Raw genomic sequence first — 25,778 nt, 5'->3', positions numbered from 1 at the left:
AGCAGCAGCAGTGTGTATATGTCAATTTCAATCTTCCAGTTTATCCCTCCCCTCCCTTACCCCCTGGTTATCAAAGTTTGCTTTTTTTTTTACATCTGTAACTCTACTTCTGTTTTGTAGACAAGTTCAGAGCTTCTTCTATAGCTGTAGCTACAACCTGTTTCCACAGAGTTTGATGCGTCTGTGAAGAAGGGATACCTCTGAACCTCAGAGTAGTCTGGCTCAGATGACTTCTCATGTGACTCTTGCCAAGTTTCACAGGCTGCCTCAGAGGCAACCATCATTAAGGGACTGTTGCCTGCCCAAGTGATGACTCACTTTTGAAGGAGTACTTTCTGAAATCTGCTCACAGTGGCTCCCCTGGGCACTTTCGGCAACTTCTTTCTTCATTACTGAAAAGTTAGAGTTCTGTTACATCTCAGCCCTTCTCACATCAGTTTTGTTACAGAGAACTTCTCTTTCAAAAAGTGAATATTTGCTGAAGAGTCTTGGGATGCTTTAGATATCCTCTCCTTCTCTGTTGCACCATTAGAAATGTTTGTGGCTATGCTTGGATTGTGGTATCATTTACTTGAATTTTAGAGATGGTTGATTTTTCTGGGTCTAGTTTCTCAGAAAATATGAGAGCTTGTGGGGAGAGAGAGAATATGAATATTTTTTATTTTTTGTTTCCTCTAGTAAAAACAGGAAGTTTTCAAATTAAGTTTCTGCATTTTCCTATCTGTGTTTGTTTAACCCCCCACAAATCAGATATTATTTTAAATTTAATTAAATAAAGAATTTATGTTTACCCACATGTTTACCAATTTACCAATTTCTGTACTTATTATTCTTGTTTTTGACTTTTCTTTTAGACTTTTACTCCTGAAGTAGTTTCTTTAAAGTTGTTTTTGCTTAGTTTCTATTGAAAGAGGGTTTCCAGAAAATGTGAAAGGTAACTTTCTTGATATATTAAAATGTATCTACCAAAAAAGCAATAGTAAATGTTATACTTAACGATGAAATTTTGAGCACAATATCTATGAGTTCAGGGACATAGCAAGGAGGCCCCATCCAGTGTTACCAGCCTGTTTAACGTCATTCTTAGAAGTCTTAGCCCAGTGAAATGGGGCAAGAAAAAGAAAGATATAAAAGATAAAATTATTGGAAAGAGCAAAGTGAAACTGTCACTCAATAGTCATAGATTGTACAATGCTGTACAGAGGAAGTCCAAAAGAATAGAAAGAATCAGAATGTGTAGGTAAACTTTTCAAAGCAGCTGGATAAAGGCCAATATATAAAAATTAATTTTATTGTTATATGCTAGCATCAAATGTTAGAAAATTAACGTTATAACATGAAAAACTAAATACCTAAGGATAATTTTAACAAAGATTGTGAAAGCCTTTATAATGAAGATTATAGAATATTGCCAAGATAAGTTAATAACATCTAAATAGAGAAGTGTTCCATGTTTATGGATTGGATTATTAAATTGGATTATATTGCTGACATTTCAATTTTATGTAAATTGACTAATAGTTTCAATGTAATTTCAATTTAATTTCCAGCTTTAATTTTGATGGAAATGGACAAGCTAGCACTAATTTATACAAGAATGCAAAGCACCTGTAATAGCCAAGAGCATCTTAAAGACCAACTGAGAGGATTTAGACTATAAGATTGCACATATTATAAAATCATAGTATTTAGCAGTCTGATATTGTGCAAAGATAGACAAATAACACAAATGGAAAAAATAGAAGTAGTCACATCTAAATAATTTACTGATTTAAGTGAAGAAATTACTGTGATTCAGTGGGGCATATGATGGTAGTTTCAATAAATTGTACTGGATCAATTGAATATACATATGGAGAAAAAAATGAACCTTGACTCACTCCATGCCATACACAAAGTTTTATTCACAGTAGCAATGACTCAAAAATCCAATTGTGAGTGATAAAGCTACAAAGTTTTCAGAGTTAAATGTTGTTCACCTTGGGATAGACAAATATTTAACAGGACACATGAAACAAAAAAGAAAAAATCCATGTATTAATATTTGACAGTATTGAAATTAAAACTTGTACATAAAAGGATACTATTGGAAGAGTGAAAAGGTAACCTACATAGTGGGAGAAGATGTGAAAACACATGAAAAGATCATTAACTTATCAGCCATTAGGGAAATGAAAATCAAAACCAGAATGAAATATCACTATACAACTAAGTTTGTTTCAGTTTAATAGATGGAAAACATTGATGATTGATTCTTATATGGAGCAACTGGAATTCTCTTTTATTGTTGATTGGAGCATAAAGCAGTATAATCACTTCATAAGGCTGACTTGCATAGTGTTATCTGGGGCTTCCCTGGCAGCTCAGACAGTAAAGTATCCACCTGCAATGCAGGAGAACTAGGTTTGATTCCTGGGTCAGGAAGATCCCCTGGAGAAGGGAATGGCAACCCACTCCAGTGTTATTGCCTGGAAAATCCCATGGACAGGGGGGCCTGGAAGGCTACAGTCCATGGGGTAGCAGAGCTAGATACAATTAAACATACACACTTAGTAGTATCTGGTAGATATTATATTTGTTGAATGAGTTTAAAGGATCTCTGTAAGAGTCAAAATGGCATTTCTCAGTCAATTTGGAATTCCGCTGTATTTCTTTGGAATGCCAAGATAATATAATTGCCCACTAACATCAGGTGCATTTGGGGACTATTTATTCAGCTATGGTAATGAATTTGTACTTGTCTGCCATAAACTCTTCAAGTTCTTAAGTTGAATTATCACCATCCTTTTTCAAAAGGCCTGGCCAGTGTTCAGTTCAGTTCAGTCACTCAGTCGTGCCCGACTCTTTGTGACCCCATGAATCGCAGCACGTCAGGCCTCCCTGTCCATCACCCACTCCCGGAGATTACTCAAACTCATGGCCATCAAGTTGGTGATGCCATCCAACCATCTCATCCTCTGTCGTCCCCTTCTCCTCCTGCCTTCAACCATTCCCAGCATCAGAGTCTTTTCCAATGAGTCAGCTCTTTGCATGAGGTGGCCAAAGTATTGGAGTTTCAGCTTCAGCATCAGTCCTTCCAATGAACACCCAGGACTGATCTCCTTTAGGATGGACTGGTTGGATCTCCTTGCAGTCCAAGGGACTCTCAAGAGTCTTCTCCAACACCACACTTCAAAAGTATCAATTCTTCGGCGCTCAGCACAGTCTGGCCAGTGTTAGAGAGGAGGAATCCAGGGTCTGTGATAATGAGCATAGCTGGGCTATTCAAGTGCAGAATTAAATTTCCTATCCACTATTTCCTAGTGTCATGATTTAACCAATGAGCCAACCAACCACAGGGAATTTAACAACAACCATGTAATTGGTATGAAATGCTCCACTAATTCAGAAGACCTGTTTGGTCACATCTCCGTAATTTCTTCAGTTAATCACTTCAGTACCTAACTATCTTCTTTACCAGGAAACCTAGAATTTCCCTCTTGGGGTTCCCCTTCCCCTTAATTTGCCCAAGAACCTCAGAATCTTCCACATCCCCAAAGTGGTTCACATTTTGGCACCAACAGAAAAGAGCTCTGGGGTCTTACCAGTCTACTGCCATAAAAATCTATTGCCACGTGGTATGACTTTTGCATTTAGTCCTGCCCTGTTTTGAAATTAGTATGGACTCATTAATGTTGTGAAGCCTAGATGATCTATATTCCTGCAGAGACTATATGGTTCTGTGAGGATAGATCATCTTTAGTGCTAATCTTGGTTAAGAGTGCCCGCAAACTCCCCACGTTATGGTATCTTTAATTTCCACACAGTTCAGCTTGCATATAAATTACTTCCATGTTTCCTGATTGTCCCAGAAGGGCTAAGACAGAGGATCAGCTATGTATTACTGTTATTCCACAGATCAAAAAACACTGTCCTCTTTTTCTACATAGGAATCAACTATCTAACTCCAGAATGTCTGCTGTTGTCTCTTTCCCCCAGATTGTGGTGCTACTCCCTAAGCTGTTTAAAGAAGACCAACTTCCATGACTTTAGGGCTTCATCTCTACACTTCTTGTATTCAGACTCCAACAGCGGGGAGGTTATCTCTCTGGCTCACCATTCACGTGTGCTAAGTCACCTCTGTCATGTCTGACTCTTTGTGACCCCATGGACTATAACCTGCCAGGCTCCTCTGTCCATGGGATTTTCCAGGTGAGGATGCTGGAGGGGATGCCACTCCCTTGTCCAGGGGATCTTCCCTACCCAGGGATTGAACTTGGGTCTCTTGCATGGCAGGCAGACTCTTTACCATCTGAGCTACCAGGGAAGTCCCTCACCATATTTTATATGTATTCTAAGGCTTGCCTTTTATATGCCCATTTCCTGCTTCCAAACCTACCTCTTCTCAAGGTGATAGTGAAAATATTCTCTCCCTTCCAGGCAAACAATATTATCCATTTAGACTAGGATTATGTCTTCCCTGTATGATACACACAGAATATAGTTCTCCATTAGCAGAATATTTGTAGCTGAGATTGTGGCTTAATTGTGGAAATATTAACATTACCATTAAGTTGGGCATTCCATGGTTCAGATAAGTTTCGTTGGTATTACCTTTGGTGTTATGCTGGTATTAACTTTTCAGAAGTCTAAGTTCTTGGATCTTACTCCAGATCTACTGAGTTAAAACTTCAGGGGGTGAATTCCAGCAATTTATTTCAACCAGTCCTCTAAGAGATTGTGATTAAAACCAGAGTTTGGGAACCACTGGTCTATAAAGAAACTCAGTTTTGATTGTTTCTTATGTAGGAGGTAAAGAACTGACTTCCATGTTCTTGGTGATTTCTGAGTGAGAGCTCTTCAAACGTGAATATACATGTTGTTTCTAGGTAAGCAAATGTATGTAGAGGGCAGTGTGATATAAACAGGTTTTCCCTGAATCTTTTTTACAAAAGCCACGCCTGTTAGTAGTTCTGAGTGGAGAGCTTAGTGTCCGAGGTGGGATATGTGCAGAGGCGCTGAGGAAGCCCAGGGTGCTCACTGCCGTGTTGCCTTCCGTCCTGAGGTCCCTAAATTCTGCTGCCTTCTTTCCAGCTTTCAGCATCTTCTTCTTTGTTGTGTTATGGCTGTAGTGTTTTCTGTGTAAGTCAATAGAACTAGGTGAGATCGTGGTTTTTTTCCCTTGTAAGTGGATAAAACTAGGTAGGATGGGTTTTTCCCAAGTTGGCAGAACTAGAAGTCCGGTGGAGCTCTTTGTAGCCAAACCACTGTAAACTCATGGTAGTGTTTTATGTCTTTTCCAATATCTTTGATGCATTTTGTTAAGGAAAAATGTGGGATTAGAAATGAATATTTTGGTCTATGTTGGGATTATTTGAATTCAGATGCAGTACATGTTAATATTGAGCAATACCGACAATAATTTTTTAGACACTTTGATACTTGTAGCCTGTGGTCTAATGTGAAAGAACGCATTGCACATGATAAAATGCATTATGAGACCAGAACAGAGAGCACCAGAAAGAATCAGTGACAGCAGCAGAATTTTCTTTTATTTGAGGTGACAAACTCATGACAAGGCTACACATTTTATGCACCTACCTGTATCACTTAGAAATGAGATGTTAAGATTTGATAAACACTGGGAAGTACCTTCTGCAATGCAGTGTGATTTTGTGACTTTCATCATTCTTAGGAATTAAAAAGAGTTTGATGAGTACTTACACACTTTCAGGTCTTGGCCTTTACCTTAGTTGCACAGTTTTCACGAATTAAATCAGGCATAGATGTATTTCAGTGCTGAAAAGTGATACATATGGAGCTAAGTTAGAGTGTTATAGCTTAATGATCAGTTACTTAGATTCATAAGGGAAACATTTTCATGACATGTTTCCAGAAGATTATTTGATAATGTAAATATATATTTCTTATAGTGTGTACAAGTCTTCTGCTCACATCACTCACCAATCACTTTTCTTGTTTCTTCAAATACTCATTTGTCCTCCCATTTAACTGTATGATTTAAATTAACCGAGCTGGTTGTTGGTTTATATTATAGATTCTGTTATAAATAATGTGCTTAACACTAATTATTATTATAATAACAACTTGTATAAACTCTGTACTTCCTAGTGGCTTAGTACCTTCTTGGCTTTTTGTATAATGTCAGTCAGTCAGTCAATTCAGTCGCTCAGTTGTGTCTGACTCTTTGCGACCCCATGAATTGCAGCACGCCAGGCCTCCCTGTCCATCACCAACTCCCTGAGTTTACTCAAACTCATGTCCATCGAGTTGGTGATGCCATCCAGCCATCTCATCCTCTGTCATCCCCTTCTCCTCCTGCCCCCAATCCCTCCCAGCATCAGGGTCTTTTCCAGTGAGTCAACTCTTCGCATGAGGTGGCCAAGGTATTGGAGTTTCAGCTTCAGCATCAGTCCTTCCAATGAACACCCAGGACTGATCTCCTTTAGAATGGACTGGTTAGACCTCCTTGCAGTCCAAGGGACTATCAAGAGTCTTCTCCAACACCAAAGTTCAAAAACATCAACTTTTTGGCACTCAGCTTTCTTCACAGTCCAACTCTCACATCCATATATGACCACTGGAAAAACCGTAGCCTTGACTAGATGGACCTTTGTTGGCAAAGTAATATCTCTGCTTTTTCATATGCTGTCTAGGTTGGTCATAGCTTTTCTTCCAAGGAGCAAGTGTCTTTTAATTTCATGGCTGCAGTCACCATCTGCAGTGATTTTGGAGCCCAGAAAAATAAAGTCAGCCACTGTTTCCACTGTTTCCCCATCTATTTCCCATGAAGTGATGGGACCGGATGCCATGATCTTCATTTTCCAAATGTTGAGCTTTAAGCTAACTTTTTCACTCTCCTCTTTCACTTTCATCAAGAGGCTTTTTAGTTCCTCTTCACTTTCTGCCATAATGGTGGTGTCATCTGCATATCTGAGGTTATTGATATTTCTCCTGGCAATCTTGATTCCAGCTTGTGCTTCTTGCAGCCGAGCGTTTCTCATGATGTACTCTGCATATAAGTTAAGTAAGTAGGGTGACAATATACAGCCTTGACGTATTCATTTTCCTATATGGAACCAGTCTGTTGTTCCATGTCCAATTCTAACTGTAGCTTCCCGACTTGCATACAGGTTTCTCAAGAGGTGGGTCAGGTGGTCTGGTATTCCCATCTCTTTCAGAATTTTCCAGTTTATTGTGATCCACATAGTCAAAGGCTTTGGCATAGTCAATAAAGCAGAAATACATGTTTTTCTGGAACTCTCTTGCTTTTTTCGATGATCCAGCAGATGTTGGCAATTTGAGCTCTGGTTCCTCTGCCTTTTCTAAAACCAGCTTGAACATCTGGAAGATCACGGTTCATGTATTGCTGAAGCCTGGTTTGCAGAATTTTGAGCATTACTTTACTAGCGTGTGAGATGAGTGCATTTGTGTGGTAGTTTGAGCATTCTCTGGCATTGCCTTTCTTTGGGATTGGAATGAAAACTGACCTTTTCCAGTCCTGTGGCCACTGCTGAGTTTTCCAAATTTGCTGACATATTGAGTGCAGCACTTTCACAGCATCATCTTTTAGGATTTGAAATAGCTCAACTGGAATTCCATCACATCCACTAGCTTTGTTCGTAGTGATGCTTCCTAAGGCCCGTTTGACTTAACATTCCAGGATGTCTGGCACTAGGTGAGTGATCACACCATTGTGATTATCGGGGTCATGAAGATCTTTTTTGTATAGTTCTTCTATCTATTCTTGCCACCTCTTCTTAATATCTTCTGCTTCTGTTAGGTCCATACCATTTCTGTCCTTTATCGAACCCATCATTGCATGAAATGTTCCCTTGGTATTTATAATTTTCTTGAAGAGATCTCTAGTCTTTCCCATTCTGTTGGTTTCCTCTATTTCTTTGCATTGATCACTGAGGAAGGCTTTCTTATCTCTCCTTGCTATTCTTTGGAACTCTGCATTCAAATGGGAATATCTTTCCTTTTCTCCTTTGCTTTTTGCTTCTCTTCTTTTCACAGCTATTTGTAAGGCCTCCTCAGACAACCATTTTGCCTTTTTGCATTTCTTTTCAATGGGGGTGGTCTTGATCCCTGTCTCCTGTACAATGTCATGGACCTCTGTCCATAGTTCATCATGCACTCTGTCTATCAGACCTAGTCCCTTAAATCTATTTCTCACTTCCACTGTATAGACATAAGGGATTTGATTTAGGTCATACCTGAATGGTCTAGTGGTTTTCCCTACTTTCTTCAGTTTAAGTCTGAATTTGGCAATAAGGAGTTCATGATCTGAGCCACAGTCAGTTGCTGGTCTTGTTTTTGCTGACTCTATAGAGTTTCTCCATCTTTGGCTGCAAAGAATATAATCAATCTGACATCTGGTGATGTCCATGTGTAGTCTTCTCTTGTGTTGTTGGAAGAGGGTGTTTGCTATGCCCAGTGTGTTCTCTTGGCAAAACTCTATTAGCCTTTGCCCTGCTTCATTCTGTACTCCAAGGCCAAATTTGCCTGTTACTCCAGGTGTTTCTTGACTTCCTACTTTTGCATTCCAGTCCCCTATAATGAAAAGGACGTCTTTTTTGGGTGTTAGTTCTAAAAGATCTTGTAGGTCTTCTTAGAAGCGTTCAACTTCAGCTTCTTCAGCATTCCTGCTTGGGGCATAGGCTTGGATTACCGTGATATTGAATGGTTTGCCTTGGAAACAAACAGAGATCATTCTGTCATTTTTGAGATTTGCATCCAAGTACTGAATTTCAGACTCTTTTGTTGACCATGATGGCTACTCCATTTCTTCTAAGGGATTCCTGCCCACAGTAGTAGATATAATGGTCACCTGAGTTAAATTCACCCATTCCAGTCCATTTTAGTTCGCTGATTCCTAGAATGTCGACATTCACTCTTGCCACCTCCTGTCTGATTGTTTCCAATTTGCCTTGATTCATGGACCTAACATTCCAGGTTCCTATGCAATATTGCTCTTTACAGCTTCAGACCTTGCTTCTATCACCAGTCCCATCCACAGCTGGGTATTGTTTTTGCTTTGGCTCCATCCCTTCATTCTTTCTGGAGTTATTTCTCCACTGATATCCAGTAGCATATTGGGCACCTACTGACCTGGGGAGTTCCTCTTTCAGTGTCCTGTCATTTTGCCTTTTCATACTGTTCATGGGGTTCTCAAAGCAAGAATACTGAAGCGGTTTGCCATCCCCTTTTCCAGTGGACCACATTCTGTCAGACCTCTCCACCATGACCTGTCTGTCTTGGGTAGCCCCACATGGCATGGTTTAGCTTCATTGAGTTAGACAAGAACTCCTTATTGAATAATTTAGTTCCTTTCATTTATGCTTTTATTTGAAAATATTTGTTAAATTCCTGATTTATACTAACTGCTTATCAGGTACCAGAAAGCAAATGTGAATAAGAAACAATCCTTCTCTTCAAGAAATCCTAGTGGTTTGTTCTCTATATCTACAAGTCTGTTTCTTTTTTGTTGTATTAACTACTTTTTTGTATTTTTTTTTTTTTTTTTTTAGATTCCACACACAAGTGATATTCTACAACACAGGGAATAGAGTCAATATTTTATAATAATTTTAAGTGGAGTATTTTGTTATTGTTCAGTCACTCAGTCATGTCTGACTCTTTGCAACCCCCTTAAAATTATGAAACACTATATCGTACACCTTTAATTTATATAATATTGAACTTCAACTATACTTCAAATAAAAAAGAATATAAAGAGTGGAGAAAAAGAAATCCTAGTGGAAAATGCACAAATGTAATGAAATTTTATGATTGTTAAAATAAAGGAATATGCAAAATATCAGGTTACTAAAAATGTTAGACTGTCTCATTTTGCCTGAGGGACTAGGAAAGGCTTTCCAAAAGAAATGATGCTTTAAGCTGACTCCTGAATTAACAATAGGAATTTGTCAGGATGTGTGTGCCTTCAAGAAGGAGCAAAAGGATGAGACAATTAAGGGTATTAGCAGAGATGGGGCATGGTTTTATGTAATTTAATTTAAATGAAGAACTAAATAATCTTCTGTGTATTAATAACATACACCAATAATAATTAAAATACAATGAGTATTTGACTTTTAAACTTTAGAAATATACATTGTCCTTATTTTTTTTGATAATCCATCTTTTGGGTAAACCATTGAAGAGGACAGCCTCCAAGCTTTGGGTTCACAAACTGAGTTTGTTGATGGCATTCTATATGTCACTTTTTGCCTCCTAAGAAGTCCTACAGGGAGGTCAGTCTCCTCTAGAAAGAGCTCAGAATTAGAAGCAGCGAGCCAAATGAAATACATTTAAAGTCAAGTATTTACTTTGGTAGAGTTTGAATAGATGTGTAGTTGCAAGTTAAAGAATGTGATTTCTATTATTTCACTTGGATTTGACTCTTTGCACAATTATTGAGCGAAAACATTGTGCTAAGTCAGACTTTATAACTTAAAAGGAAGTTCTATGAGGGTAAAAGACCCTAGAGATAAGAAATTTTACCGTAGACCTTCAGTGGGGTTGGATTTTGTTATATTCCATTTTTCATAACGTTTTTCAAGGGCTTTTAATGTCATTCTATCTATCATTTAATTGTAATTTTCTGCAAAGCCTTTAAGGTTACTGATTTTTTAAATATGTTTAACACAATACTTATGTTACATTCTCACATCTTGACCTTTTAAAAACATGTCATTTCATTATATTTCAGATAAGTAAGTACTGTGCTCTTTCGTAGCTTGTACCCAGAGGAGAACTCATAATGAAGACAAGAGCCAGCTAGAGCTTGTACCCTCTGATCTCTGACATTCTGATTTTCAGGTAAACTGTATCTGTCAACAGAGGGGAGGCTTTCTAACTCCTGGCACTGGATCAAATTCTCCATGCTGTTGAATAAAGTGGAGGCAAACACAAACCACTTCGGTTCAGTAGTTCAGTCGTGTCTGTCTCTCTGCAACCCCATGGATTGCAACACACCAGGCTTCCCTGTCCATCACCAACTCCTGGAGCTTGCTCAAACTCAAGTCTATCGAGTCGGTGATGCCATCCAACCATCTCATTCTCTGTTGTCCCCTTCTCCTGCCTTCAATCTTTCCCAGAATCAGGATATTTTCTAATGAGTCAGTTCTGTGCATCAGGTGGCAAAACCTATTGGAGTTTCAGCTTCAGCATCAGTCCTTCCAATGAATATTCAGGACTGATTTCCTTTAGGATTGACTGGTTTGATCTCCTTTCAGTCCAAGGGACTCTCAAGAGTCTTCTCCAACACCGCAGTTCAAAAGCATCAATTCTTTGGCACTCAGCTTTCTTTATAGTCCAACTCTCACACCCATACATGACTACTGGAAAAACCACAGCTTTGACTAGATGGAACTTTACTGACAAAGTAATGTCTCTGCTTTTTAATATGCTGTCTAGGTTGGTCATAGCTTTTCTTGTAAGGAGCAAGCGTCTTTTATTTTCATGGCTGCAGTCACCATCTGCAGTGATTGTGGAGCCCCCCAAAATAAAGTCTCACTGTTTCCATTATTTTCCCATCTGTTTGCCATGAAGTGATGGGACAGGATGCCATGATCTTAGTTTTCTGAATGTTGAGTTTTAAGCCAACTTTTTCATTCTCCTCTTTCATTTTCATCAAGAGGCTCTTTATTTCCTCTTTGCTTTCTGCCATGAGGATGGTGCCATCTGTGTATCTGAAGTTATTGGTATTTCTTCTGGCAATCTTGATTCCAGCTTGTGCTTCATCCAGCCTGGCATTTCACATGATGTACTCTGCATATAAGTTAAATAAGCAAGGTGACAATATACAGCCTTGACATACTCCTTTCCCAGTTTGGAACAAGTCCATTGTTCCATGTCCAGTTCTAACAGTTGCTTCTTGACCTGCATACAGATTTCTCAGGAGGCAGGTGAAAGGTTGTTGCTGAATGATAAAACGCAGGTTCTTGGCCTCCGGAGGAGACAAATTCAATCCGGGGCCAGAGACGAGGCTGGATCGCTCAGAGCTTTTGTGTAATAAAGTTTTATTAAAGTATAAAGGAGATAGAGAAAGCTTCTGACATAGGCATCAGAAGGGGGCAAAAGAGTACCCCCCTCCTAGTCTTTAGCTGTATGTTATATAGTCACTCACAGTCTGTTAATGAAACGAAGGGAATGTCATAAAATTTAGAATGGCACCAGATAATTCATCCCTGGCCATAAAACGATTGACTTGAATCTTGTAGAAGGGCAGAATACCAGCAAATAGTTTTGTTTACATAGATTAGGGGAACAATACCTGAGTAAGTAAGTTAGGCCGTTTGGCGGAACCAACTTGAAGATAGAGTCTGGGGTTCATTAGCATAGCTTAAGACAACATTTCCATAAGAAAAAGAAATGTATTGGTTAACTCAAGGTTTGAGAGTAGTTAGCTTTAGGTGAGACCAGGTGTCATGGCAACACAGCACGTTAAGAGAAACCTCCTTTTAAATTTGTATAGAGAAGGAAAAACATATCGCTGGTTTGTTTCTTCCTGCCGCTTAAGAGAGAAAAAAATGTCTGGCATTTGCAGCCTCTTTCCTCCATTTGGAGACCCCTGGCCTTCCTGTCTGTTACCCTCTCACAGGTAAGGTGGTATGGTATTCCTATCTCTGAAGAATTTTCCACAGTTTGTTGTGATCCACACAGTCAAAGGCTTTGGCATAATCAATAAGGCAGAAGTAGACGTTTTTCTGGAACTCTCTTGCTTTTTTGATGATCCAATGGTTGTTGGCAATTTCATCTCTGGTTCCTCTGCCTTTTTTTTCAATCTAGCTTGAACATCTGGAAGTTCACAGTTCATGTACTGTTGAAGCCTGGCTTGGAGAATTTTGAGCTTTACTTTGCTAGCGTGTGAGATGACTGCAATGCTGCGGTAGTTTGAGCATTCTTTGGCATTGCCTTTCTTTGGGATTGGAATGAAAACTGACCTTTTCCAGTCCTGTGGCCACTGCTGAGTTTTCAAAATTTGCTGGCATATTGAGTGCAGCACTTTCACAGCATCACCTTTAAGGATTTGAAGTAGCGCAACAGAAATTCCATCACCTTCACTAGCTTTGTTTGTAGTGGTGCTTCCAAAGGCTCAGTTGACTTTGCATTCCAGGATGTCTGGCTCTAGGTAAGTGATCATACCATTGTGGTTTTCTGGGTCATGAATATCTTTTTTGTACAGTTCTTCTGTGTATTCCTGCCACATCTTCTTATGGCTATCTGAAATGTTTCTTGATGGATGCACTTCATACTGATCTCTTCTATCTTTGAAGCCCTGTAAGTCCTATATTATCTGTGTGTATTTCGGCACTTAATCATACACTGTAGTTGCTAAATCATGTTCAACTCATGTGACCCCATGGACTGTAGCCTGCCAGGTTCCTCGGTCCAAGGGATTTTCCAGGCAAGAATACTGGAGAGGGTTGCCATTTCCTTTTCCAGGGCATTTACATGACCCAAGGATCGAACCCGGGTATCCTGCATTGCAGGTGGTCTCCGGCATTGCAGGCAGATTCTTTATTGACTGAGCCACCAGGGAACATAAATGTGTACATCTCGTGTCTCTCATTAGGCCATAAGCCTTCGGTGAGAAAGGACTCTGCCTTTACTTGTTGGTATTCTCTTTGACTCTTAATATACTTTTCAGCATGTAATATATATTCTACACATTTTTATTTGATAAATCTCATTTGCTTTAGCTCATCATCTTTAAGAATGTATGAATGCAGAAGAATCGTAGAAGTATCACTCACCAGGGAATGGCGATAAGTGGTCATGTTCATGAAACAACTGGATTCCCTCTCTAACCCCTACCACTCCTTCCTCCCTCCTTTCAGTAGCGCTCCATGCTATGCTTTGTTGTTTTACTTACTTTACTGTGTAACCTAGGGACATAATCTGAGGTGGGAGGATTGTCTTACTTTCCTTTGGACAAGCTAAAAAGTGGTTAAAAGTGTTTTCTATAACATTATTGGGCTTCCTTGGAAGCTCAGAGGTTAAAGCATCTGCCTGCAATGCGGGAGACCTGGGTTTGATCTCTGGGTCGGGAAGATCCCCTGGAGAAGGAAATGGCAACCCACTCCAGTATTCTTGCCTGGAGAATCCCATGGATGGAGGAGCCTGGTGGGCTACATTAGTCTATGGGTCGCAAAGAGTCAGACACGACTGAGCGACTTCACTTTCACTTTACTTTCATAACATTGTCAGTTGTTTGGTCTTCCCAGGTGGCGCTAGTGGTAAAGAAACCATCTGCCAATGCAGAAGACATGGAGATGTGGGTTTGATCCCTGGGCCGAGAAGATCCCTTGGAGGAGGGCGTGGCAACCCACTGCAGTATTCTTGCCTGGAGAATCCCATGGACAGAAGAGCCTGGTGGGCTAAGATCCACAGTTGCAAAGAGTTGGGCACAACTGAAGCAACTTAGCACACTCGCATGCATGCACCAGCTGTTTAGGTTGTAGGAGACAAATAAAATGTTGCTGGCAATAATGAAAATTATGGCCAAAATGTCAAAAGTATAAAGTATACATGTAAGTCCTAGGGCAGAAAAAAAGAAGAGCTTAAATTGGAAATAGGAGTAAAGAATTGGTCTGTGGTTAGGGGAAATGGAGCAGTTGCAGGCAAGGAGAAATGGAGAGAGTATTTAGACTTGAAAATGGGAAAATCCAGGTTAAATCTGGCATAAGTCCTTCCACTTGTATAGATCTTGGGGGAAAAGCATCTCAAGTAGCTAGAGTTATTTTAGTTCTTTGACTATGCCCTCTGAAGAAGCAGGCCTGGAAAACACTAAACCAAGGGCACATGTCTAGATTTAGATCTCCGCATTAGACAGTGTTTTGGGAGCTGTGGCTAACTGCTATAATAAATAGATCCCAATGTGTACAGTGGGTCAAACCAAAAGAAATTTACTTCTTGCTAAGAGTACTGGGTGTTTGCCTAGGTTGACCTGGCAGCCTTCCTTCATGTAGCTGTCCAAGGACCTGATTGGTGGAGGCTTTGCCATCCTTAATATGTAGCTTCCAAGTTCTACAGAGACGGGACGGTCATCTCTATTTCAGCTGGCCATGAAGGGGAGAAAGGCAGCAAGGGACATATATGGATATCTTTAGGGGCTACGTGTTGAAGCGGCACATATTTCCATTGGTATTTATTCCAGTGTCTAGAGCTTCGTAATATGGTTACATCTAACTGGTAGGAATTTAAGGAGCTAGAGAAATCATTAGAGATGATGGGAGAAGGGAATTTGCTTCAGGGAAGAAAAGATAAGAACCCTGGAAACTTCCTAGCTTCTCTTTGCTTGGTGTACTTGTAACACTGTGTGTGGTGTGTGTGTGTGTGTGTGTGTAATTGTGTCAGGTGCAACTACCCACAGACTCATCTTATGAGCGTCTCTGGGCCTGAGCACATGAACTATGTCATTTCATGATTTAAAAGGTATGTTGTTTATTTGACTTAAAGTCAGTTTTCTTTACTATTAAAAATAACCTTTGTGTCCAGAGCTTCATTAACTGAGGTATCCTTGTATGTGGTGGCATCTTATTAGCAAAGCATATGCTTGGCACCCTTGATAATCTTTTTATTTTTTAAAATTAGCAAATGCTCATTTAAATTTATCCAAGGTGAGATTTTTGGTATTTCAGTGAAAAGTTATATAGAACATGATTAATTTAGTGCTGAACTAATCACATTTTGCATTGTATGGACTATAAAATATAAAAGGCTTCTAGTGCCTTTCTAAAACATTAATGGATTTCTACATTTCAATAATTTTTTTCTTTGTTGTGTGCAAGCACAGTTACCAAAAATTACTCCACTGAAACAGCTGTAGGCAATAACATTCACATAATCTGCTAATGAATTAGTCTATAATATTCTGAAGTGCTCTTTCTTTGTTTAAATGCTTTCCTAATCTTATAAGAGAATCACTAAAATGATTTTGACATGGGTCAGTTACAAATGTTCTTATAACTTGATTTGGCAACAATTTACAAAATATCAAATATTTGATAGGAACTGTGCTAACAATGGAAAAATGAAATTACAAGCCACATTGTAGATGCTAAAAATGTTTGTTAATGAATGAAAAGATACAAAGATTCTATCATCTCACTCTTGACCTAATTTATCCCTTATTATCTGAATATCAAGGCTTTGTCCCCGATTAGTATAGGCACAACCATCAAACTTGTTGAAGACTGTGCAGAGACTGGTTTAATTGTTAATAGTCAGTTCTGAACCAAGATATAGAGTCTGAAAGCAGATATATTATTTTTAAATCGTGTATTTTGTTAGTTTTTTTCTTAATTAGATAATTATAGCCTTACTCTCATGTGTTATACAGTACACAAGTTTATGCTCCATCAGGCAAACTAAATGAGAGTATAGTGAAATGTGGTTTTCTGAATTGGAAAATTCCAAGGCTTACATAATGGATCTCAGAAAAAAATTTAGAATACAGTTTCATACTCAGTCCATTTTTTCCCCTGTGATTGTAGAGACCTGGCTTCAGTCTTTTACTATGCTTTCAACTCTTGTTCATTTCTTTTTGCAGATTATTTCATACAACTTGAAGCTTTGCTTGTACAAAATTACTTTATTGTGTTTTAGAATGAAGATGTCCTCAAATCAATACAAAGCATAAATTAATTGACCATTTACTTTGTATGAGTCAATTCAATTAAGTAATTTATTTTGATTCAGTCAAGTAAGCATGCATTGATTGTGCTCCATGGGAAGGCACTAAAACTGGTTTGGGAAATATTTATATAGAATAAAATTAAGAAATACGTCTATAATTTAGTGAGCTCTTGGCCCTGTAAAGTATCATGATTGTGAAAACTCATCAGTCTGATTGATATGTGTCATCTCTAGAGGAAAGCTCCTTGACTGGCATCTGAAACCACTAGTTTTGATGCTTCTCATGGCCTGTCAAAACACAGTGGCTATGTTTTATGTTGCCTAGCCATGCATGACTTAGCAACATGATCACATTCACTTAAGAGATGCATGTTTTGTCAGACATACAGATGCACACACTTCTTTTAGCCCCTGTTTAGCATGTAGCTTGAACTCTCCCTTCTGAAATGGCTTTTGCGGTTAAGAAGTGAGGTTGGAATAATTGGGATTCAGAAGAACAATAGGCATTGAGAGGTGGTCTTGGGATCCCAGGTTTCACTAGGAAAAGAGTCAAGGTGTCTGCAAACAATTAAAAGTGTATGTTAGGAGGGATGACATTAAAGAGCGATCCCTTGGTGTATAACTTCATTTTTTCCCCAGGCTTCCAGTCTATGCCAAACCACATTTCCCAGTGCTCTTGGGCATACCTGTTGCCCATGAGAAATCCCACACAGCTATGTACTATCTAGCAAGCACTTCAACACTTTAGAATTACTCTTCCTATCAAATATTTCAGAAAATGACTACCTCTGCTCAACCTAGTAGTATATACTAGAGCCTGTTACTTGCAGGCTCAGTTCTACTTAATTCCAAAACCATTGAGAACAAAATAACATAGGGTATCATGAGCTTTTTTTCCCCCACCAGATTATGGTCTGGAAAATGCACAAAATTCCTAGTGAAACTAGAAGAAGAGAAGCCTAGCAACTGATGAACTTTAATCTACAATTTCCATTGCTACTCATGTGATGGACACAGTGTCAAAGCCATAGCAACTAGTTTCCACTCTAGGTCCTAATGGGGCTTGAGCCTGTCCTTAGAACTCCAGCATGTAGGAGCAGAGTCTGAACTTCTTTCTTTTCCCACTAAGACTTTCCCTGAACTGGGCTTGATTTCTGATCCCCACCTGACTTGACCACTTCTATTATTGAGATGTCTGTGTCCTCATATGGGCTTCCCTGGTGGTTCAGATGGTAAGGAATCTGCTTGCAATGTGGGACACCTGGGTTTGATCCCCGGGTTGGGAAGATCCCCTGGGGAAGGGAACAGCTACCAACCATAAGGTCATGGCATCCTGTCCCATCACTTCATGACAGATAGATGGTAAAACAATGAAAACAGTGAGAGACTTTATTTTGAGGGGCTCCAAAATCACTGCAGATGGTGACTGCAGCCATAAAATTAAAAGACACATGCTCCTTGGAAGAAAAGCTATGACCAACCTAGACAGCATATTAAAAAGCAGAGACCTTTGCCAACAAAGGTCTGTCTAGTCAAAGCTATGATTTTTCCAGTAGTCATGTATGGAAGATGCATGTGCGATTTGGACTATAAAGAAAGCTGAACACCAAAGAATTGATGCTTTTGAACTGTGGTGTTGGAGAAGACTCTTGAGAGTCCCTTGGACTGCAAGGAGATCAAACCAGTCAATCCTAAAGGAAATCAGTCCCGAAAAGTCACTGGAAGGACTCATGCTAAAGCTGAAGCTCCAATAATTTGGCCACCTGATGTGAAGAACTGACTCATTGGAAAAGACCCTGATGCTGGGAAAGATTGAAGGCGGGAGGAGAAGGGGACGGCAGAGAAAGAGATGGTTGGATGGCATCACTGGTTCGACAGACTTGAGATTGAGCAATCTCCAGGAGTTGGTGATGGACAGGGAAGCCTGTTAGGCTGCAGTCCATGGGGTCGCAGAGTTGGACATGACTAAGTGACTGAACTGAACTGATGCCCTCATATAATGCCTCAAACAAGATTCTATCACTTGTGTATCAATATCCAGGTCAGTCTTTTCTAGTACTATGTGTGACTTTATAATGTGTCCTAGGCTACGCTTTGCCCAGTGATTTCATCCTTAGCCTCAAATATTACATCAATCTTTGCTTTTCCCCATCATTTTGACAGGATATTCCAGCTTGCCATATGCCCAAGGCTGCTCCATCTCTGTTTGTTTACAAGGTCTTCTTTTCCTTCAACACATATCCTTCCCCAGTTCTACAGGGTAGATGTAAGGCAAAGGCTTTAGGATAAAATGGTTTGTTGATATTTTTGGTGCTAAGGCAAATGATGTATTTTTAATTTCAAATTCCTATTGTCATTGCTGGTATATAGAGAAGCAATGTAGATTCTTCACTTTTTATAACAATATGCTAAGTTACAGTTCACTTTCTAGATTCTCTGCTCTTGAAAGAAAAACTTCCTATACTTCAGACTCACAAAAGCTAACTATAATCCAATCTCAATCAATCCCTGTAAATTTGCTTCTTTAACCACACTTCTGAAAACCACTTACTGGTGACATCATCAGCTGGCTGAGGGCCAGGAAATCAGCAATGGCTGACTTTTAGAGACACTTCCCGAGTTGCTGCATGTGTGCTAAGTTGCTTCAGTTGTGTCTAACTCTTTGCACCCCCATGGACTGTAGCCTACCAGGATCCGCTGACCATGGGATTCTCCAGGCAAGAATACTGGAATGGGTTACTAAAGATCAACTAATTCTGAATCACTCCCAGTTCTGAAGTCCAACGGTTTTGCTGTTATAATCCTTGTCATATTGGTTTTATTGAATATGAATTTTGCTTCAGTTCAGTAGCTCAGTCGTGTCCAACTATTTGCGACCCCATGAACTGCACCACGGCAGGCCTCCCTGTCCATCACCAACTCCCGGAGTCCACCCAAAACCATGTCCATTGTGTCGGTGATGCCCTTCAACCATCTTATCCTCTGTCATCCCCTTTTCCTCCTGCCCTCAATCTTTCCCTGCATCAGGGTCGTCTCCAATGAGTCAGCTCTTCACATCAGGTGGCCAAAGGATTGGAGTTTCAGCTTCAGCATCTGTCCTTCAATGAACACCCAGGACTGATCTCCTTTAGGATGGACTAGTTGGATCTCCTTGCAGTCCAAAGGACTCTCAAGAGTCTTCCAACACCACAGTTCAAAATATCAATTCTTCTGCACTCAGCTTTCTTTATAGTCCAACTCTCACATCCATACATGACTACTGGAAAAACCATAGCCTTGACTAGATGGACCTTTGTTGGCAAAGTAATGTCTCTGCATTACAATATGCTGTCTATGTTGGTCATAACTTTCCTTCCAAGGAGCAAGCGTCTTTTAATTTCATGGCTGAAATCACCATCCACAGTGATTTTGGAGCCCAGAAAAATAAAGTCAGTCACTGTTTCCACTGCTTCCCCATCTGTTTGCCATGAAGTGATGGGACCAGATGCCATGATCTTAGTTTTCTGAATGTTGAGCGTTAAGCCAACTTTTTCACACTCCTCTTTCACTTTCATCAACAGGCTCTAAGTTCTTCACTTTCTGCCATAAGGGTGGTGTCATCTGCATATCTGAGGTTATTGATATTTCTCCTGGAAATCTTGATTCTAGCTTGTACTTCATCCAGCCCAGCGTTTCTCATGATGTACTCTGTATATAAGTTCAACAAGCAGGGTGACAATATATAGCCTCAATGTACTCCTTATCCTATTTGGAACCAGTCTGTTGTTCCATGTCCAGTTCTAACTGTTGCTTCCTGACCTGCATACAGGTTTCTCAACAGGCAGGTCAGGTGGTCTGGTAGTCCCTTCTCTTTCAGAATTTTCCACAGTTTATTGTGATCCACACAGTCAAAGGCTTTGGCATAATCAATAAAGCAGAAATAGATGTTTTTCTGGAACTCTCTTGCTTTTTCAATGATCCAGTGAATGTTGGCCATTTGATCTCTGGTTCCTCTGCCTTTTCTAAAACCAGCTTGAACATCTGGAAGTTCACAGTTCACGTATTGCTGAAACCTGGCTTGGAGAATTTTGAGCATTACTTTACTAGTGTGTGAGATGCGTGCAATGGTGCAATGGTTTGAGCATTCTTTGGGATTGCCTTTCTTTGGGATTGGAATGAAAACTGACCTTTTCCAGTCCTGTGGCCACTGCTGAGTTTTCCAAATTTTCTGGCATATTGATTGCAGCACTTTCACAGCATCATCTTTCAGGATCTGAATCAGCTCAACTGGAATTCCATCACCTCCACTAGCTTTGTTCATAGTGATGCTTCCTAAGGCCCACTTGACTTCACATTCCAGGATGTCTGGCTCTAGGTGAGGGATCATACCTTTGTGATTATCTGGGTCGTGAAGATCTTTTTTGTACAGTTCTTCTGTGTATTCTTGCCACCTCTTCCTAATATCTTCTGCTTCTGTTAGGTCCATCCCATTTCTGTCCTTTATTGAGCCCATCTTTGCAAGAAATGTTCCCTTGGTATCTCTAATTTTCTTGAAGTGATCTCTAGTCTTTCCCATTCTGTAGTTTTCCTCTATTTTTTTGCACTGATCACTGAGGAAGGCTTTCTTATCTCTCCTTGCTATTCTTTTTTTTTTTTTTTTTAATTTTTTTTATTAGTTGGAGGCTAATTACTTCACAACATTTCAGTGGGTTTTGTCATACATTGATATGAATCAGCCATAGATTTACACGTATTCCCCATCCCGATTCCCCCTCCCACCTCCCTCTCCACCCGATTCCTCTGGGTCTTCCCAGTGCACCAGGCCCGAGCACTTGTCTCATGCATCCCACCTGGGCTGGGGATCTGTTTCACCATAGATAGTATACATGCTGTTCTTTTGAAATATCCCACCCTCACATTCTCCCACAGAGTTCAATAGTCTGTTCTGTATTTCTGTGTCTCTTTTTCTGTTTTGCATATAGGGTTATCGTTACCATCTTTCTAAATTCCATATATATGTGTTAGTATGCTGTAATGTTCTTTATCTTTCTGGCTTACTTCACTCTGTATAATGGGCTCCAGTTTCATCCATCTCATTAGAACTGGTTCAAATGAATTCTTTTTAACGGCTGAGTAATATTCCATGGTGTATATGTACCACAGCTTCCTTATCCATTCATCTGCTGATGGGCATCTAGGTTGCTTCCATGTCCTGGCTATTATAAACAGTGCTGCGATGAACATTGGGGTGCACGTGTCTCTTTCAGATCTGGTTTCCTCAGTGTGTATGCCCAGAAGTTCTCCTTGCTATTCTTTGGAACTCTGCCTTAAAAGTCCATTTTGGGGACTAGGTATGGAAAAAATTTGTAATACATTTCTTTCTGAGGAACATTATAATAAGATGCCACTCCTGTATTCTTGCCTGGAGAATTCCCAGTGACAGAGGAGCCTGGCAGGCTACAGTCCATGGGGTCACAACGAGTTGGACATGACTGAACAACTAAACACAGCATGATGAGATGCCAATATTTGCACTTATTGATCTTTCCAGGCACTTTCACCTTTGATAGTAATCCTTTTTTATTTTGCTTATATGATGTCCAAAATTTGGAAGCAAAATTTTACTGAAGTCAGTCACCTGAGTTTATATTTTTACAAATAATTTCTAACATTGGTATTCTTTCAAGCAAAATCATTTGTGAAAATATTAATTCTCAGTCTAACTGATAAAAGGTAAGCCTCCACAGTAGTTAACTGGCCAACAGAGCCATCAGCTTTGAAAGTACTACAAGTTTAACAGCAATATTGTAGTAAAATAAAAGGCAGCATCTTAACCTTGAAACTTTGGGGCTAACAAGGGAAATCAAATCAAAATAAGCATTTCTAAATGTCTATCAGTCCTCTATTCAGCAAGACAGCAGATCAGTTAATTAAAGAAATTGGCATCCTGCGTAAAAGAATAGTTTTTGCAACATATGTAGCAAAAGCACATCCTAAATATGAGACCAACTTTGAGTGTGACATAAATTTTCATTTCCACTGCAGATTCCTTGCCTTTCATACCACCAACAACTTGCATTAGGGTGCTTGAAATTAATTTGTTGGGCTGGAATTATAGTTGTTGCTGTTATTATGTATAGTTTCTGTTTTCATATAACTAACACAGGTCCTACAAAGAGATGGAATAAATCATGGTGGCCATGGTATGACTTAAAGAGTTGATGAGACAGCCTTATTCTAGCACACATATTTCTTCTTTTCTTCCCTAGATGCCATTCTGGTTAAATTCTGTCTTTTAGAAGGGTTGTGGGTAGGGTGCAATGGAAGATAGATGTGGACTAACCCCTCCAAAATCTAATGATGAAATGCAGTAAAAGATTAAACAGAATCTACATCATTAAGACCAATTATTCTTTCTTCCCCCCAGGGAGTATAGTAGATTTTTATTGAAACACAATAAACCCCTGTTTTCTGAGGACAGACAGATTACTGGGTCTTCTCTGAGGCTTAGGATGGATAACCATAGTTTCCTGGGTGGGGAGGGCAATGGCAGAGGATGGTTAGGAAAAAAATTAGGCACATGTGCAGAATCATCAGTCTTAAGAAGAAACAGCTACTAAGTCTGATCCTGACCAGTAGTGGATTTAGATTTGGAAGACAAGGGAGGGTTAGTTCTAGTTCCAACAACATGAACCTCAGGAACAGAAGGAAAGAGGCAACTTTGCCTACTTACTAATTCTTTCTCAAACAACCTTGTCTTTAAGGAGTGTAAGGTTTAGCCATTCTAAAGTGCCAACATGCAACAAATGCAATACTAGACAAGAAAACACATATTTTTCAAGGAAAGAGAGGAAAATTATTACCAAAAGAAGTCTTTCTGACTTTCACAGATGTCTCTACCTGTTCCTGAAACCACTGGAACGAAAGTTGAGAAGCATCTGTTGTTGTCTTGTCATCTCTGCTGATTTTCCAGCTGCTCCAGATACGCCCAACATCATTTATGTCTCATATTCAGAGGTTTCCCTAGGCCAAGAGAGGCTCCTTGAACCTGCTTTGAAGACCCTCACAATGAGCAGCTGGAAGACCACCACTGAGAATGAAGAAATTGGCTCTACCATAATTATTTTTTATTCTAGCTTTTAAAAATGTTAGCATTTTATTTTATTTTAGCATTTAAAAAACACACCTAACTTATTAGGTTTCCTCATTCAATGGTAAAGCAAACCAGGTAAGATATTTTTATCCATCCATGGATGTCCTTCAGTGATTTATTTTCCTATTTAAAATGACCACTGATGTATATTGTAACCTGAATTGCGTGGGAGCTACTTATAGTAATATCTCCACTCACACTCCATAGTTAAATTTACCTTCATTGAGGATCTTTAATTAGCCATCTGTTTCATGTTATTGCAGCAGCAGCACTGCCAGAAGTATAACAACTGCCATTTATTTAGAAATAACCATGGATCAGAACCAGAACTAAAGTCTAATTCTATGTCATCCAACTCTTACATAAAATGGCAGTTAAGAGAGCCCCTCGGACTGCAAGGAGATCCAACCAGTCCATCCTAAAGGAGATCAGTCCTGGGTGTTCATTGGAAGGACTGATGTTGGAGCTGAAACTCCAATTATTGACCACCTGATGCAAAGAACTGACTCATTTGAAAAGACCCTGATGCAGGGAAAGATTGAGGGCAGGAGGAGAAGGGGACGACAGAGGATGAGATGGCTGGATGGCATCATTGACTCAATGGATATGGGTTTGGGTGGACTCCGGGAGTTGGTGATGGACAGGGAGGCCTGGCATGCTGCGGTTCATGGGGCCGCAAAGAGTCGGACACGACTGAGCGACTGAACTGAACTGAAAATTGTCCTTATTTGACAGAAGAGAAAGCCAAAGTGAAAAGAGTCTCCATAATCTGTACTAGGTCACATAGATAACTAGTAGCAAAAATTCAATCCTCATGACACTACAATTTACAAGTAAGGACACTGAGGCACAGAAAAACCAGAAGCAAGGGGATGCAATAAGTGACAAACTGGAAATCAGATCTGTCAGAGCCTTCAAAGAACATGTTCTTCCTTTTGTATCATTTATCTTTCATTGTGTTTTGTTTCTCTGCCCTCTCTGAAGGATAGGAAGAGGAAACAAAGTTTGTAAATTAAGTCATTTTGAAGTGTTCTGGAAAGTTCTGATTTTATGAATAGGCATAATTCTATGCCTGAGCCCACATTTTAGAAAGAACATCTCAGATATGAGCTGCTGGCTTGGCAGTGGACTTGAGCATACATTACCTGGTGACCTCAGTGTTACTAGTTAATCACTGACATATGAGCCTATACAAAGTTACCCTTCTTTTCAATTTTTTGTTGAAGTATTGTTGATATATAACATTGTATTATTTTCAGGTATACAGAATATATATTATTTTTCAGAATCTTTTTGATTATATTAATAGTTATTTTATTGTAAAATATCAAACATAGTTCCCTGTGCTATACAGTAAGTCCTTATTGCTTATCTACTTTATATATAGTAGTGTGTATCTGTTAATCCCAAATTCCTAATTTAACCCCGTTTTACTCCTTTGGTAACCATAAATTTTTTTTTCTAATATTAGTCATAAAAAGAGAATGAGATAATGCCATTTGCAGCATCATTGATGAACATAGAGATTATTGGACTAAGTGAAGTCCGAGAAAGACGAATATCACGCGCAGTAGTGTCTGACTCTATGCGACCCATGGACTGTAGCCTTACCAGGCTCTCCTCTGTTTATGGATTCTCCAGGCAAGAATACTGGAGTGGGCAGCCATTCCCTTCTCCAGGGGATCTTCCAAACCCAGGGATTGAACCCGGGTCTCCTGCATTGCAGGCAGATTCTTTATTGTCTGAGCCACCAGGGAAGCCCCTTATCACGTGATGTGCTATGCTTAGTCACTCAGTTGTGTCCAACTCTTTGTGACTGCACGGACTATAGCCTGCCAGTCTCCTCTGTTCATGTTGATTCTCCAGGCAAGAACACTGCAGTGGGTTGCTATGACACTTATTTGTTGGACTTATTTATAAAACAAAGTTACTCTTATATAGGACAGAGTCAATTACCAGTAACTTCTTCAGAAATCAAAGTTGTTGATGATGGAAG

This window comes from Cervus canadensis, chromosome 16 (assembly GCF_019320065.1).
Source record: "Cervus canadensis isolate Bull #8, Minnesota chromosome 16, ASM1932006v1, whole genome shotgun sequence".
Taxonomy (NCBI): Eukaryota; Metazoa; Chordata; class Mammalia; order Artiodactyla; family Cervidae; genus Cervus; species Cervus canadensis.
The sequence above is the reverse complement of the archived record's forward strand: the minus strand, read 5'-3'. Positions refer to the sequence as shown.